General features: G+C 44.9%; 4 non-coding genes and 8 pseudogenes across 4 annotated transcripts; all 12 read left to right on the forward strand.

The window, feature by feature from the left end:
• Positions 1 to 54: 54 nt before the first annotated feature.
• LOC135601420 (5S ribosomal RNA) lies at positions 55 to 173 on the forward strand. The gene has a single exon (XR_010483715.1). It is a non-coding gene; the product is annotated as a 5S ribosomal RNA (ribosomal RNA).
• A 349-nt stretch (positions 174 to 522) lies between these two features.
• Positions 523 to 641, forward strand: LOC135603132 (5S ribosomal RNA; annotated as a pseudogene).
• A 350-nt stretch (positions 642 to 991) lies between these two features.
• On the forward strand, positions 992 to 1,110 carry LOC135601765 (5S ribosomal RNA; annotated as a pseudogene).
• Positions 1,111 to 1,460: 350 nt separating this feature from the next.
• Positions 1,461 to 1,579, forward strand: LOC135603781 (5S ribosomal RNA; annotated as a pseudogene).
• Positions 1,580 to 1,929: 350 nt separating this feature from the next.
• On the forward strand, positions 1,930 to 2,048 carry LOC135603118 (5S ribosomal RNA; annotated as a pseudogene).
• A 350-nt stretch (positions 2,049 to 2,398) lies between these two features.
• LOC135601421 (5S ribosomal RNA) lies at positions 2,399 to 2,517 on the forward strand. The gene has a single exon (XR_010483716.1). It is a non-coding gene; the product is annotated as a 5S ribosomal RNA (ribosomal RNA).
• A 349-nt stretch (positions 2,518 to 2,866) lies between these two features.
• LOC135601101 (5S ribosomal RNA) lies at positions 2,867 to 2,985 on the forward strand. Its single transcript, XR_010483405.1, has one exon. It is a non-coding gene; the product is annotated as a 5S ribosomal RNA (ribosomal RNA).
• Positions 2,986 to 3,335: 350 nt separating this feature from the next.
• On the forward strand, positions 3,336 to 3,454 carry LOC135604111 (5S ribosomal RNA; annotated as a pseudogene).
• Positions 3,455 to 13,688: 10,234 nt separating this feature from the next.
• Positions 13,689 to 13,807, forward strand: LOC135602466 (5S ribosomal RNA; annotated as a pseudogene).
• Positions 13,808 to 14,157: 350 nt separating this feature from the next.
• Positions 14,158 to 14,276, forward strand: LOC135603255 (5S ribosomal RNA; annotated as a pseudogene).
• Positions 14,277 to 14,625: 349 nt separating this feature from the next.
• LOC135604233 (5S ribosomal RNA) lies at positions 14,626 to 14,744 on the forward strand (annotated as a pseudogene).
• Positions 14,745 to 15,094: 350 nt separating this feature from the next.
• LOC135601155 (5S ribosomal RNA) lies at positions 15,095 to 15,213 on the forward strand. Its single transcript, XR_010483457.1, has one exon. It is a non-coding gene; the product is annotated as a 5S ribosomal RNA (ribosomal RNA).
• Positions 15,214 to 15,558: the final 345 nt, after the last annotated feature.

Raw genomic sequence — 15,558 nt, forward strand, 5'->3', positions numbered from 1 at the left:
CGTTGATGCGCCGACCGCGACGTGTACATAGGCGAGGGACGAAGCTCGCGAAACGGGTGCGATAATGGCAGCACTAAATCACCGGATCCCATCAAAACACCGAAGTTAAGCGTGCTTGGGCCAGAGTAGTACTACGATGGGTGACCCCCTGGGAAGTCCTCGTGTTGCACTCCTTTTTGCATCCCGGGATACGAAACATCTCCCGTAGAGATCCGAGACATTTGTTTTGGGGCTGGAAATTTGCTTTGACCGCTACGCTGTCAGTATCGAGGGGCTCAGAGAGAGCATTCCGGATTGGGGTCGCAATAGCGATTCTAGATCGTTCTAGAAAGTGCCGATGGTTTCGGCACGCGCTTGCCGTGACCGATACGCAGTCGTCGGGCTAGGGCTAGGAGAGAGCTTGCAATTGGGATTTCGTGAACGTTCGAGAAAGCGACGACGGTTTCGTGATGGGCAAGAGGCTCCGGACGTTGATGCGCCGACCGCGACCTGCACATAGGCGAGGGACGAAGCACGTGAAACGGGTGCGATAATGGCAGCACTAAATCACCAGATCCCATCAAAACACCGAAGTTAAGCGTGCTTGGGCCAGAGTAGTACTACGATGGGTGACTCCCTGGGAAGTCCTCGTGTTGCACTCCTTTTTGCATCCCGGGATACGAAACATCTCCCGTAGAGCTCCGAGACGATTGTTTTGGGGCTGGAAATTTGCTGTGACCGCTACGCTGTCAGTATCGAGTGGCTCGGAGAGAGCTTTCCGGATTGGGGTCGCAATAGCGATTCTGAGATCGTTCTAGAAAGTGCCGATGGTTTCGTCACGCACTTGCCGTGACCGATACGCAGTCGTCGAGCTAGGGCACGGAGAGAGCTTGCAATAGGGATTTTGTGAACGTTCGAGAAAGCGCCGACGGTTTCGTGACGGGCGAGAGGCTCCAGACGTTGATACGCCGACCGCGCCGTGCACAAAAGCGAGGGACGAAGCACGCGAAATGGGTGCGATAATGCCAGCACTAAATCACTGGATCCCAAAAAAACTCCGAAGTTAAGCGTGCTTGGGCCAGAGTAGTACTAGGATGAGTGACCCCCTGGGAAGTCCTCGTGTTGCACTCCTTTTTGCATCCCGGGATACGAAACATCTCTCGTAGAGCTCTGAGACGATTGTTTTGGGGTTGGAAATTTACTGTGACCGCTACGCAGTCCGTATCGAGGGGCTCGGAGAGAGCTTTCTGGATTGGGGTCGTAATAGCGATTCCGAGATCGTTCTAGAAAGTGTCGATGGTTTCGGCTCGTGCTTGCCGTGATCGATATGCAGTCGTCGGGCTAGGGCTCGGAGAGAGCTTGCAATAGGGATTTCGTGAACGTTCGAGAAAGCGTCGACGGTTTCGTGACGGGCAAGAGGCTCCGGACGTTGATGCGCCGACCGAGACGTGTACATAGGCGAGGGACGAACCTCACGAAACGGGTGCGATAATGGCAGCACTAAATCACCGGATCCCATCAAAACACCGAAGTTAAGCGTGCTTGGGCCAGAGTAGTACTACGATGGGTGACCACCTGGGAAGTCCTCGTGTTTCACTGCTTTTTGCATCCCGGGATACGACACATCTCCCGTAGAGCTCCGAGACGATTGTTTTGGGGCTGGAAATTTGCTATGACCGCTACGCTGTCAGTATCGAGGGGCTCGGAGAGAGCTTTCCGGATTGGGGTCGCAATAGCGATTCCGAGATCGTTCTTGAAAGTACCGATGGTTTCGGCACGTGCTTGCCGTGATCGATACACAGTCGTCGGGATAGGGCTCGGAGAGAGCTTGCAATAGGGATTTCGTGAACGTTCGAGAAAGCACCGACGGTTTCGTGACGGGCAAGATGCTCCGGACGTTGATGCGCCGACCGCGACGTGCACATAGGCGAGGGACGAAGCTCGCGAAACGGGTGCGATAATGGCAGCACTAAATCACCAGATCCCATCAAAACACCAAAGTTAAGCGTGCTTGGGCCAGAGTAGTACTACGATGGGTGACCCCCTGGGAAGTCCTCGTGTTGCACTCCTTTTTGCATCCCGAGATACGAAAGATCTCCCGTAGAGCTCCGAGACGATTGTTTTGGGGCTGGAAATTTGCTATGACCGCTATGCAGTCAGTATCGAGGGGCTCGGAGAGAGCTTTCCGGATTGGGGTCGCAATAGCGATTCCGAGATTGTTCTAGAAAGTGCCGATGGTTCCGGCACGCGCTTGCCGTGACCGATACGCAGTCGTCAGGCTAGGGCTCGGAGAGAGCTTGCAATAGGGATTTCGTGAACGTTCGAGAAAGCGTCGACGGTTTCGTGACGGGCAAGAGGCTCCGGACGTTGATGCGCCGACCGAGACGTGTACATAGGCGAGGGACGAAGCTCGCGAAACGGGTGCGATAATGGCAGCACTAAATCACCGGATCCCATCAAAACACCGAAGTTAAGCGTGCTTGGGCCAGAGTAGTACTACGATGGGTGACCCCCTGGGAAGTCCTCGTGTTGCACTCCTTTTTGCATCCCGGGATACGAAACATCTCCCGTAGAGATCCGGGACATTTGTTTTGGGGCTGGAAATTTGCTTTGACCGCTACGCTGTCAGTATCGAGGGGCTCAGAGAGAGCATTCCGGATTGGGGTCGCAATAGCGATTCTAGATCGTTCTAGAAAGTGCCGATGGTTTCGGCACGCGCTTGCCGTGACCGATACGCAGTCGTCGGGCTAGGGCTAGGAGAGAGCTTGCAATAGGGATTTCTTGAACGTTCGAGAAAGCACCGACGGTTTCGTGACGGGCAAGATGCTCCGGACGTTGATGCGCCGACCGCGACGTGCACATAGGCGAGGGACGAAGCACGCGAAACGGGTGCGATAATGCCAGCACTAAATCACCGGATCCCATCAAAACTCCGAAGTTAAGCTTACTTGGGCCAGAGTAGTACTAGGATGGGTGACCCCCTAGGAAGTCCTCGTGTTGCACTCCTTTTTGCATCTCGGGATACGAAACATCTCCCGTAGAGCTCCGAGACATTTGTTTTGGGGCTGGAAATTTGCTTTGACCGCTACGCTGTCAGTATCGAGGGGCTCAGAGAGAGCTTTCCGGATTGGGGTCGCAATAGCGATTCCGAGATCGTTCTAGAAAGTGCCGATGGTTTCGGCATGCACTTGCCATGACCGATACGCAGTTGTCGGGCTAGGGCTCGGAGAGAGCTTGCAATAGGGATTTCGTGAACATTCGAGAAAGCGACGACGGTTTCGTGATGGGCAAGAGGCTCCGGACGTTGATGCGCCGACCGCGACGTGCACATAGGCGAGGGACGAAGCACGCGAAACGGGTGCGATAATGCTAGCACTAAATCACCAGATCCCATCAAAACACCGAAGTTAAGCGTGCTTTGGCCAGAGTAGTACTACGATGGGTGACTCCCTGGGATGTCCTCGTGTTGCACTCCTTTTTGCATCCCGGGATACGAAACATCTCCCATAGAGCTCCGAGACAATTGTTTTGGGGATGGAAATTTGCTGTGACCGCTACGCTATCAGTATTGAGGGGCTCGGAGAGAGCTTTCCGGATTGGGGTCGCAATAGCGATTCCGAGATCGTTCTAGAAAGTGCCGATGGTTTCGGCAAGCGCTTGCTGTGACCGATACGCAGTCGTCGGTCTAGGGCTCGGAGAGAGCTTGCAATAGGAATTTCGTGAACGTTCGAGAAAGCGCCGACGGTTTCGTGACGGGCAAGAGGCTCCGGACGTTGATACGCCGACCGCGACGTGCACATAGGCGAGGGACGAAGCACGCGAAACGGGTGCGATAATGCCAGCCCTAAATCACCGGATCCCATCAAAACTCCGAAGTTAAGCGTGCTTGGGCTAGAGTAGTGTTAGGATCGGAGCGGCACTAAGAGGGGGGGGGTGAATTAGTGCAGCGGATTAAAACTTCGATTTTAATCAAAATCTTTCGTACGTTAAGAACGAAACTTGAGAAATTTAACTTGAAGGCGTATTCTTAAAGTTGAGCAGCAAGAGTAATGAGGAACTAAAGCAGTAAGAAGATTTGCAGTAATGTAAATGACAATAATAAAAAGCAAACCAGAGATTACGCCGATTTTTAGAGTGGTTCGGTCAAATGACCTACTCCACTTGCGAGGCCCCTCTTCGATGAGGCTCCCACCTTCCACTAGCAAGTCTCTTGAAATGGAAGGGTAAACACCCCTCTTACAACCTTTTACAAGCAGCTCAACCTCTTACAAATTTTTAATAAGAAAGGAGGAGGAGAACTCTCTAGCAAATTGAAAACAAGACTTGCTAAGACTTTCTAAGACTTTTCTCTCAATCAAAAATGCTTCTCAAAAGTTGTAACCTCAGCTGAGATTTGAGGGGTATTTATAGGCCTCAAGAGGATTCAAATTTTGGGCTCCAAAATTTGAATTTTCTTAGGGTTTCCGATGCTGGAGGTACCACCGCCCAGCGCTCGGGTGCTGGACGGTGCAACCGCCCAGCCAAGGAGGTGTCACCGCCCAGCTCTCGGGTGCTGGGCGGTTTCACCGCCCAGCCAGGCGGTGCCACCGCCTGGCTCTCCGATTCATTGGTTTGGCTTAATTTTAGCCCAAACCAAATCTGACTTTGGGCCCAGTTGACCCCTAACCAGGATATAGGATTATCGCTTAATCCTAATCCTAATTACAAGTGAACTACATAACACAAAAACATCCTAAGCAAATTTTCAACCGCGAACGTCGAGTCTTGTTCCGACGAGCTTTCCGACGAACTTCTTCCGACGGACTCCCTGCAAGCTCCCAATCTTTGTGATGACTTTAACGAGTAGCCGAGCCTTCTCGGTGATCTCCGCGAGCCTCCGACGATTTCTTCGGCGAACTTCCGACACGTTCCCGATTTCTTCTCGGATGGTTCCGGCAGCATCTCCGATGATTCTTCGGTCTCTTAAACGTCCATCGAGCTCGACTCTGGTATCCTTGCTTTATGTTTGCTGGTTATCGTAGTTAATCCTGCACACTTAACTCAATAATATGGATTAGATCAATTAACCCACCAATTGATTATATCATCAAAATTCGAGATTCAACAATCTCCCCCTTTTTGATGATGACAATTAATTGATGACGGAGTTAAACATAACTCCCCCTATCTATATGCCATATTATGAGAAGATAAAAAACACTTGAATTCCATCCCATTGGATTCAAGCATAACCCGATAAGTTCTAATCGTAGAACTTTATCGTTATCCTCATTAAACAATAGTAAGTACGAAACTTCGATGAAAATCATAAGTTAAATGATACGGGACAAATTTGCTACGACAGAAGATAAAGATTTTCAATATAAATTTCATGATATCAATCTTGTGATATTTTCAAGGATTTGCAAGTCATATAAGACATTCATATCACACAGAAGATAAAGATTTTCAATATAAATTTCATGATATCAATCTTGTTATATTTTCAAGGATTTGCAAGTCATATAGGACATTCATATCACATAAGTTTTTGTAATTCATATTAGTCATGCTATCGTTCTGGTGTAAGTTATCACTTCTCCCCCTTTGTCATCAACAAAAAGAGACAAGCCAGCTAATTGATGATCATAGAAAAAGGTTTAGCATTTATCAAAGTTCATCATTCAAATTTGCCAGAAATAGTTTATCCAAAAGACATCATCATCTATGCAGATTAAGACAGTAGTTATCTAAAGGAAAGATCAGTTATCGTACAATCGATGACAAACATGAACTTGTTTTTAAAAGCAAACAGAACAGAATAAAAAGATACATCAATTTAATCCTTAGGAGGTAATCCACAGTGCTGATACATGATATCTATTTTTTCATTCATCTGTCGTAGTGTCTTCAAAATTTCAACTTGTTGATTCTGAATTTGTTCTTGCTGTGATTTGATCTGAGATAGCTCTGCCATAATGATATCTTCAGAGGAGGAAACAGGAGCTGAAGGTGCTGCTCCAAAGGGACTAGGAGGAGGAGATTCATTTCCCATAAGAATTGGTGTTTCGGGTTGTTCTATTGGTGTAGGAATTGGATTCGTCCTTCTAGGCTGCCTAACCCATATGCCATTGCTAAGAGTGCACCTAAGTTTTTTTAGCAGGTTTTTATTTATTATGTTATATCGATCATTTTGAATAAATTCTTCATCGGGTGGAATGCAAATGTCATAGGCATGAAGAATTCTAGTGATTAACCTCCCATATGGCAATATAGTATCTTTAGTCATAATTTCCTGCATGTGTTGGCGAATCAAGTACCCGAAACAATTATGCTGACCGGTCATAATCCAATACATGGTTCCTATCTCTAATTGACTTACTTCGTCAAGATGAAATTGTTTGGGGAATATGATGCTTGTGATAATGTGATGAAGAATTTTAGAGTTGAAAGGCATTAAGTGTTCACAGCTCTTGGGTAGGAAGTCAAGGTTTGGATTTGCAAAAATTATTTTCACGGCTTCGGAATAGGTTGCTCCTATTTTTTTGACGTCCCATTTACCTTTAAAATAGCATCCCCTATCTTTTTCAGTTATGCCAATTAGCTCACAAATGGTGCTGTCAAAAATTCTAATGGGTGTTCCTAAAATGTAAGTGCTTAGGCTATCATTGTCTTCATATAGGTTGGCATAGAACAATCTCACTAACCGTGGATAGATTGGTTCATCTATTTGTAGTAGAGGTAGAGCTTCTAGTTCAGCAAACCACTTAATGGGATCTAAGTCCTCTAGTTCATCCAAATCAACGTATTTTCCCTTATGGACACATCGTGTTTCAAATTTTGGAAAGCTAAGGGCTACCTCTTTTGATCTAAAAAGGTCATGGTTATATGAATCTCCTTCAATCCTTATTCCTTTTGATCTCTTTGGAGCCATTTTCTAGACAAGATGCTGATGAAATTGTGAAAAAAATAAGCAAGAGAAAGAGAAAAGAAAGGAGGGATTTCAAATGTTACCTTGTGGAGATTATGTTGAGAGATGGAAAGCTTGGACCACCAAGAATCCTTCTCCAATGTTTCTAAGAGTTAGAATGAGGGTTAGAGGGAATGGGAGAGGGTTTTGGAGAGGTCTTTCTTCGGGTTGGGGGCGGTGTCACCGCCGGCCCTAACCCCTCGGGTTAAAAGGGTGACTCGGTCGGTGTCACCGCCAAACTGGTCGGTGTCACCGCCTGGCGCCCGAGCGCCAGTCGGTTCAACCGCCGGATCTGGCGGTGCCACCGCTGGCATCACGCGGAGGAAAGAAAAAAAAATTTTCTTCCTTCCTTTTGTTTAGCTTCTTCCCTCAAGATCATAATTTATACTTTAATGGATCATTTTGAATTGAAGAAGAAGGAAGAATTCAAATTCATAAACGAAGGGAAAAGAACGAGTCCTTTTTGTGAAGTTCATTTTAGGGACAATTTAGCATGCCTAATTCCCTTCGGATGAATTCAAATTGGTCTTCATTCAAAGCTTTTGTAAATATATCTGCTAATTGATGCTTTGTGTCAATGAATTCTAGAACAACATCATTGTTAAGAACATGATTGCGTATGAAATGATGCCTAACGTCGATGTGCTTAGTTCTAGAGTGCTGAATTGGATTTTTAGTAAGGCATATGGCACTAGTATTATCGCATTTTATGGGAATATTTTCAAGGTGAATTCCATAGTCTTCTAATGTATTTTTCATCCAAATGACTTGTGCACAACATGCACTTGCAGCAATGTATTCGGCTTCCGCCGTAGATAGTGCAACTGAATTTTGTTTCTTGGAAGTCCAAGAAACAAGTGCATGTCCTAAAAATTGGCATGTTCCGGATGTACTTTTTCTATCTATCCTGCATCCGCCAAAATCGGCATATGCATAAGCTATTAGATCAAATTTTTCAGATTTTGGATACCACAATCCTAAATTTGGAGTTCCTTTAAGATACCTAAATATTCTTTTAACACTCTTAAGATGAGATAATTTAGGATTAGATTGAAACCTAGCGCAAAGTCCTACACTAAACATAATATCCGGTCTAGTCGCAGTGAGGTAGAGTAGACTACCTATCATTCCCCTATATGTTTTTTGATCGAAACTTTCACCATTTTCATCCATATCTAACTTAGTCGCAGTACTCATAGGGGTGTTTATTGCTTTTGAATTATCTATGTTAAATCGTTTTAACAATTCTAATGTATATTTGGATTGGTTAAGAAATATACCATCACTAAGTTGTTTGATTTGTAATCCCAAAAAGAAAGTTAATTCACCCATTAAACTCATTTCAAATTCAAGACTCATACATTTGGCAAATGATTCACATAGTGATTCATCCGAAGAGCCAAACACAATATCGTCAACATAAATTTGCACAATAAGAAAATTATTTTCAAAATATTTAATAAACAATGTAGTATCAACCTTGCCTTTGGTAAAATTATTTAAAATAAGAAAGGAACTAAGCCTTTCATACCAAGCTCTAGGAGCTTGTTTTAAGCCATAGAGAGCTTTAGTCAATTTGAATACATGATTAGGAAGAAGAGAATTTTCAAATCCGGGAGGTTGTTCGACAAATACTTCTTCGGAAATAAAACCATTCAAGAAAGCACTTTTAACATCCATTTGAAATAGTTTAAAATTATTACTACTAGCATAGGCAAGGAGCATCCTTATGGCTTCTAATCGAGCCACGGGAGCGAAGGTTTCTTCGTAATCGATACCTTCTTCTTGGTTGAAACCTTTGGCCACTAATCTAGCCTTGTTTCTAACCACGATACCATTTTCGTCTTGCTTGTTTCTAAAGACCCACTTAGTACCTATGACTAAGTGGTCACTTGGTCTAGGAACAAGCTTCCATACCTCATTCCTCTCAAATTGGTTCAATTCTTCTTGCATTGCAATGATCCAAAAATAATCTTTTAAGGCTTTGTCAATGCATTTAGGTTCAATTTGAGAAAGGAAAGCGGCGTTAGCACAGAAATTTTTGAAAGAAGAACGAGTTTGAACCCCTTTTGATGTATCTCCTATAATTTGCTCTTTTGGATGAGCATCTACATACTTCCATTCTTTTGGTAAAGAAATTTCGGAAGAAGATGCATTCAAATGGCTATTTTGAGGAGAGGCTTCATTTAAATTCAAATTATCAAAACCAAGATCATCATCAAAATCATTTTTCTTTAAATCGGAAATTTCATTAAAAACTACATGAATAGACTCTTCAATTACTAAAGTTCTTTTATTAAAAACCCGAAAAGCTTTAGAAACGGAAGAGTAACCAAGAAAGATGCCTTCATCGGATTTAGCATCAAATTTTCCTAAAGCATCCCTTTCATTTAAAATAAAGCATTTACAACCAAAAACTTTAAAATAGGAGATGTTTGGTTTTTTGTTATTCCATAATTCATAGGGAGTTTTGGATAAGGATGGTCTTATTAGGACTCTATTCATGATGTAGCAAGCCGTATTTACGGCTTCGGCCCAAAAGTACTTAGGTAAACTATGTTCATTCAACATAGTTCTTGCCATTTCTTGTAGGTTTCTATTTTTCCTTTCAACTACTCCATTTTGTTGAGGATTTCTTGGAGTTGAGAAGTTGTGATTGTACCCATTACTTTCGCAAAAATTTTGAAAGTCACGGTTTTGGAATTCACCACCGTGATCACTCCGAATTGATGAAATCATGAAGCCTTTTTCGTTTTGAGTGAGTTTACAAAATTTAGAGAAACACTTGAAGCAATCACTTTTGTGAGCTAAGAAATAGGTCCAAGTGTATCTAGAGTAGTCATCCACAATCACAAAAGCATATTTGCTTCCACCTAGACTTGTTGTATCAATTGGTCCAAATAGATCCAAATGGATCAATTGTAATGGTCTAGTAGTGCTAATTTGATTTTTTGGTTTGAAGCTTGTTTTTATTTGTTTGCCTAGTTGACATGCATCGCATACTTTGTCCTTAATAAACTTTATATTTGGAATTCCTCGTACTAATTCTTGAGATGAGATCTTAGATATTGTTTTCATGCTTGCATGGCCTAATCTCCTATGCCAAAGCCAAGCATCATCATTTAGGACGGAGAAGCACATTTCATTACTTAGTTCATCAAGATTGATGGTATAGACATTATTTTGTTTTAAAGCAATCATAGTCATGTTATGATTTGGTTTTTCAATAATGCACATATTTGATTCAAATCTAACGATGTAACCTTTATCGCATAGTTGACTAATACTCAAGAGATTATGTTTCAATCCATCAACTAGTAAGACATCATCAATGGAAAAATTAAATTTGTTACAAATAGTTCCCTTGCCAATGATTTTGCCCTTGTTGTTGTCTCCGAAGGTAACGTACCCTTCTTCTTTGCTAGTGAGCATAGAGAAATGAGATGGATCTCCAGTCATATGTCTTGAGCATCCACTATCGAGATACTATCTCTTGCTCCTAGCTTGTGGGTTTGTCTACAAAAGAGGATGATTTTTAGGTACCCATTTGATTTTGGGTGCCTCAAAAATTGACCCACTAACTTTGTTATTTATGATTGAATTCTTTATAGTTCCTTTAGGAACCCATATTAATTTTTGTGAACTAATTTTCCTAAATGGGCATTTGTAGGCAATATGTCCGGATTTGCAACAAAAGTTGCATTTCATATAAGAGGAAACATGTAATGTAGGTCCTTTTATGAAAGTGGTAGGATTTTGATGTAATCCTTTTACAAATCCAATTCCATTTCTATTTGCGCTGTGACCCTTGTGTGCAAGGATCATATCTAATCCTTTGCTACCAACCTTAAACTTGTTTAAGGTTTCCTTAAGAAGCAAATTTTCATTTTTTATTGCTTCTAAGTGCTCACACTTAGAGCATGGAGGAGTTTGAAGACTATCAAACTTATCTTGTAGCAAAGCATGCTCTTTCTTTAAGATACTTAACTTCTTGCTAACAGTTCTACATTCATCAAATAATTCATGAAAAGCGATAGATAGTTCTTCAAAAGATAAATCTTCATTAAATAAATCACATACCTCTTCTCCTAACGCCATTAGCGCGTAATGAGCAACTTGCTCGGTGTTGGACTCCTCTTCTTCGGATGCGCTTGAATCATCCCACGTTGCCTTGAATGCCTTCTTCTTTGATGTTCTCTTTTTGGCTTGAGGACAATCGTTCTTATAGTGTCCCGATTTTTTGCATTCATAGCAAATCACTTGGTCCTTCGTTTGTTCAAATTTATTTTTTGTATTATTTTTAAATCTGTTCTTTCTTAAATATTTTTTAAATTTTTGAGTCAAAAGTGCAATGTCATTGTCACTGTCCTCATCACTTGATGTTCCTTTCAAGTGGTCTTCTTGTGATTTGAGTGCCATATCCTTCCTGTTCTTTGGAAGGGGGTTCTCGAGCTCGTCATGAGCTTGACATGTCATTTCGTAGGTCATTAGAGACCCAATGAGTTCTTCAAGAGGGAATGCTTTAAGGTCTTTGGCCTCTTGAATGGCCGTAACTTTTGGATCCCAACTTTTAGGGAGGGATCTTAAGATTTTAGTTACTAGTTCAAAGTTAGTAAAATCTTTACCAAGAGCTTTGAGTCCATTGATGACATCCGTAAACCGGGTGTACATGTCTCCGATGGACTCACTTGGTTTCATTCGGAAAAGTTCGTAAGAGTGCACAAGGATTTTGATTTTGGACTCTTTCACTCGGCTAGTGCCTTCATGAGTGACCTCAAGAGTTCTCCAAATATCAAAAGCCGAATCACACATTGAAACATGATTAAATTCGTTTTTGTCTAGTGCACAAAACAAGGCATTCATAGCCTTTGCATTTAAAGCAAAAACCTTCTTCTCCGATTCATCCCATTCGCTCATCGGAAGAGAAGATTTTTGACATCCATTCTCGACAATAGACCAAAGCTCAAAGTCCATAGAAATGAGGAAGATTCTCATGCGAGTCTTCCAATATGTGTAATCCGACCCATTAAACAAAGGTGGTCGTGCAATAGAATGACCCTCTTGCATGCCGGAGTAAGCCATCTCTCTTGGGTATTAAACCAAATATGAGAGATAACCTTGCTCTGATACCACTTGTTAGGATCGGAGCGGCACTAAGAGGGGGGGGGTGAATTAGTGCAGCGGATTAAAACTTCGATTTTAATCAAAATCTTTCGTACGTTAAGAACGAAACTTGAGAAATTTAACTTGAAGGCGTATTCTTAAAGTTGCGCAGCAAGAGTAATGAGGAACTAAAGCAGTAAGAAGATTTGCAGTAATGTAAATGACAATAATAAAAAGCAAACCAGAGATTACGCCGATTTTTAGAGTGGTTCGGTCAAATGACCTACTCCACTTGCGAGGCCCCTCTTCGATGAGGCTCCCACCTTCCACTAGCAAGTCTCTTGAAATGGAAGGGTAAACACCCCTCTTACAACCTTTTACAAGCAACTCAACCTCTTACAAATTTTCAATAAGAAAGGAGGAGGAGAACTCTCTAGCAAATTGAAAACAAGACTTGCTAAGACTTTCTAAGACTTTTCTCTCAATCAAAAATGCTTCTCAAAAGTTGTAACCTCAGCTGAGATTTGAGGGGTATTTATAGGCCTCAAGAGGATTCAAATTTTGGTCACCAAAATTTGAATTTTCTTAGGGTTTCCGGTGCTGGAGGTGCCACCGCCCAACCAGGCGGTGCCACCGCCCAGCGCTCGGGTGCTGGACGATGCAACCGCCCAGCCAAGGAGGTGTCACCGCCCAGCTCTCGGGTGCTGGGCGGTTTCACCGCCCAGCCAGGCGGTGCCACCGCCTGGCTCTCCGATTCATTGGTTTGGCTTAATTTTAGCCCAAACCAAATCTGACTTTGGGCCCAGTTGGCCCCTAACCAGGATATAGGATTATCTCTTAATCCTAATCCTAATTACAAGTGAACTACATAACACAAAAACATCCTAAGCAAATTTTCAACCGCGAACGTCGAGTCTTGTTCCGGCGAGCTTTCCGACGAACTTCTTCCGACGGACTCCCTGCAAGCTCCCAATCTTTGTGATGACTTTAACGAGTAGCCGAGCCTTCTCGGTGATCTCCGCGAGCCTCTGACGATTTCTTCGGCGAACTTCCGACACGTTCCCGATTTCTTCTCGGATGGTTCCGGCAGCATCTCCGATGATTCTTCGGTCTCTTAAACATCGATCGAGCTCGACTCTGGTATCCTTGCTTTATGTTTGCTAGTTATCGTAGTTAATCCTGCACACATAACTCAATAATATAGATTAGATCAATTAACCCACCAATTGATTATATCATCAAAATCCGAGATTCAACAAGTAGTACTAGGATGGGTGACCCCCTGGGAAGTCCTCGTGTTACACTCCTTTTTGCATCCCGGGATACGAAACATCTCCCGTAGAGCTCCGAGACGATTGTTTTGGGGTTGGAAATTTGCTGTGACCGCTACGTAGTCAGTATCGAGGGGCTCGGAGCGAGCTTTCCGGATTGGGGTTGCAATAGCGATTCCGAGATCGTTCTAGAAAGTGTCGATGGTTTCGGCACGTGCTTGCCGTGATCGATACGCAGTCGTCGGGCTAGGGCTCGGAGAGAGCTTGCAATAGGGATTTCGTGAACGTTCGAGAAAGCGACGACGGTTTCGTGACGGGCAAGAGGCTCCGGACGTTGATGTGCCGACAGCGACGTGCACATAGGCGAGGGACAAAGCACGCGAAACGGGTGTGATAATGCCAGCACTAAATCACCAGATCCCATCAAAACACCGAAGTTAAGCGTTCTTGGGCCAGAGTAGTACTACGATGGGTGACCCCCTGGGAAGTCCTCGTGTTGCACTCCTTTTTGCATCCCGGGATACGAAACATCTCCCGTAGAGCTCCGAGACGATTGTTTTGGGGCTGGAAATTTGCTGTGACCGCTACGCTGTGAGTATCGAGGGGCTCGGAGAGAGCTTTCCGGATTGGGGTCGCAATAGCGATTCCGAGATCGTTCTAGAAAGTGACGATGGATTCGGCACGTGCTTGCCGTGATCGATACGCAGTCGTCGGGCTAGGGCTTGGAGAGAGCTTGCAATAGGGATTTCATGAACGTTCGATAAAGCGCCGACGGTTTCGTGACGGGCAAGAGGCTCCGGACGTTGATGCGCCGACCGCGACGTCCACATAGGCGAGGGACGAAGCTCGCGAAACGGGTGCGATAATGGCAGCACTAAATCACCGGATCCCATAAAAACACCGAAGTTAAGCGTGCTTGGGCCAGAGTATTACTACGATGGGTGACCCCCTGGGAAGTCCTCGTGTTGCACTCCTTTTTGCATCCCGGGATACGAAACATCTCCCGTAGAGCTCCGAGACGTTTGTTTTGGGCTGGAAATTTGCTTTGACCGCTACGCAGTCAGTTTCGAGGGGCTCAGAGAGAGTTTTCCGGATTGGGGTCGCAATAGCAATTCCGAGATCGTTCTAGAAAGTGCCGATGGTTTCGGCACGTGCTTGCCGTGATCGATACGTAGTCGTCGGGCTAGGGCTCGGAGAAAGCTTGCAATAGGAATTTCGTGAACGTTCGAGAAAGCACCGACGGTTTCGTGACGGGCAAGAGGCTCCGGACGTTGATGCGCCGACCGCGACGTGCACATAGGCGAGGGACGAAGCACGCGAAACAGGTGCGATAATGCCAGCACTAAATCACCAGATCCTATCAAAACACCGAAGTTAAGCATGCTTGGGCCGGAGTAGTACTACGATGGGTGACCCCCTCGGAAGTCCTCGTGTTGCACTCCTTTTTGCATCCCGGGATACGACACATCTCCCGTAGAGCTCCGAGACGATTGTTTTGGGGCTGGAAATTTGCTGTGACTGCTACGCAGTCAGTATCGAGGGGCTCGGAGAGAGCTTTCCGGATTGGGGTCGCAATAGCGATTCCGTGATCGTTCTAGAAAGTACCGATGGTTTCGGCACGCGCTTGCCGTGACCGATACGCAGTCGTCGGGCTATGGCTCGGAGAGAGCTTGCAATAGGGATTTCGTGAACGTTCAAGAAAGCGACGACGGTTTCGTGACGGGCAAGAGGCTCCGGACGTTGATGCGCCGACCGCGACGTGCACATAGGCGAGGGACGAAGCACGCGAAACGGGTGTGATAATGCCAGCACTAAATCACCAGATCCCATCAAAACGCCGAAGTTAAGCGTGCTTGGGCCAGAGTAGTACTACGATGGGTGACCCCCTGGGAAGTCCTCGTGTTGCACTCCTTTTTGCATCCCGGGATACGAAACATCTCCCGTAGAGCTCCGAGACGATTGTTTTGGGGCTGGAAATTTGCTGTGACCGCTACGCAGTCAGTATCGAGGGGCTCGGAGAGAGCTTTCCGGATTGGGGTCGCAATAGCGATTCCGAGATCGTTCTAGAAAGTGCCGATGGTTTCGGCACGTGCTTGCCGTGATCGATACGCAGTCGTCGGGCTAGGGCTCGGAGAGAGCTTGCAATAGGGATTTCATGAACGTTCAAGAAAGCGACGACGGTTTCGTGACGGGCAAGAGGCTCCGGACGTTGATGCGTCGACCGCGACGTGCACATAGGCGAGGGACGAAGCACGC

Source organism: Musa acuminata, chromosome BXJ2-1 (genome assembly GCF_036884655.1).
Source record: "Musa acuminata AAA Group cultivar baxijiao chromosome BXJ2-1, Cavendish_Baxijiao_AAA, whole genome shotgun sequence".
Taxonomy (NCBI): Eukaryota; Viridiplantae; Streptophyta; class Magnoliopsida; order Zingiberales; family Musaceae; genus Musa; species Musa acuminata.